Source organism: Macrobrachium rosenbergii, chromosome 5, assembly GCF_040412425.1.
Source record: "Macrobrachium rosenbergii isolate ZJJX-2024 chromosome 5, ASM4041242v1, whole genome shotgun sequence".
NCBI lineage: Eukaryota > Metazoa > Arthropoda > Malacostraca > Decapoda > Palaemonidae > Macrobrachium > Macrobrachium rosenbergii.
The window spans coordinates 65,771,669-65,773,182 of record NC_089745.1 but is presented as its reverse complement, the minus strand read 5'-3'; positions in this window follow the sequence as shown (position 1 = coordinate 65,773,182).

The window sequence follows — 1,514 nt, the reverse complement described above, 5'->3', positions numbered from 1 at the left end:
TTGGGTTGGCTTTGAATAGATTAAAACAACAGTGTGTCAAGTTGCAGAAGGACACTCAGCATCTAGAACACTACCAGAATATCCTGAAGGATCAGGAGGATAGGAGATTCATATAGAGAGAGGGAATATTTTAAAACAGAGGAAGACTGTCATTTCCTGGGACATCATGGTGTTAAAAAGGACAGTGCAACAACCCCTATGAGGATAGTATTTGACTGTTCGGTCAGACAGGGGAAAAGTGGGAAGTTTGAACGACTGTTTATGGACGGGACCACATATAACAGCTAACCTGCTCAAAGTTCTGCTGCAGTATTAAGGCAAGGGTATAACTGCAGAATCTGTGGAAGCAACAACTGGATTAGGGTGAACAACTCCCAGATCCATTACAGAACTAATGGGCTGAGTTATCCGAAGACTTGGAAAAATGTCTTGATATTTCCTTTCCTAGGAATACTAGTCTAGGAAAGGGGACTCGTACAGTTATTCTGCGATGCCAGTGAGTTAGCATATGGTTGTGTAGCCTATAGAGTCAAGAACGAAAACTTATTTAACGATGGCAAAGGCAAGAATAGCGCCCATTAAAGAATTAACTGTTCCAAAACTTGAGTTAATGGTATTGTTGCTAGCAGCAAGAATGGCCAAATTTATTAAAGAATCCTTTGAGAAGGATGAGTTTGTAGAACTGTTCGTTTGGTTGGACAGTAAAAGTCGCCCTATGTTGGCTAGTATCGAAAAGTGTTCTCCCCGTATTTTGTGAAAAAATAGAGTACAGGAAATAAACTATTTAAACTTGAACAGATAAGGCAATTAACTAAGAGTATATTATATCATTGTGTTATATGCAGGAGAACGCAGGAGAGGCCGTATAGGCCCAATATAGTTCCTCCATTGCCTGAGTTAAGGGTGCAATGTAAGCAACCTTCTAATACCACAGGCGCGGACTACACCGGCGCATTATGGGTTAAGGGGAAAAGGACAGACCCCTTAGAAGGCTTGTATTATCTTATTTACGTGCCCGATAACCAGAGGCATACATGTAGAGCTAGTTGATAACCAGTCCTGCGGGCTCGTTCCTCATGAGCTTTAGAAAGTTCTGCAGCAGAAGAGGTTTCCCAGCACTTGTGATGAGTGTCGACGCCACCACGTTTGTAGCGGCATTAGAATATCTTTAAGACCATGTCGGAGCGACCCAACGAGTAGGAACGATGCATAGCTCTTGGCCCAGGATGGGGGAAGTAGTCCTCATTCATAACGAGGGGCCAAGGAGCAAGTGGAAGTTGGGCCAAGTGATCGAGTTACACATGGGGCGAGACAAGGTCCCAAGAGTGGCTACTCTAAGAACGGCCCATGGCCAGCTCATGAGACCTGTAATTTATGCCCCTTAGAGCTGTGGCAGGAGATAAGGGAAATTAATCCTGCGACAGAACACGTTCAGTCAAGCACCCGCCTGTGCAGAAGGACTGATCAAATTGCTGCAGAAGCCAGAAAGGCATTGATAAGAACAGGACTATTGT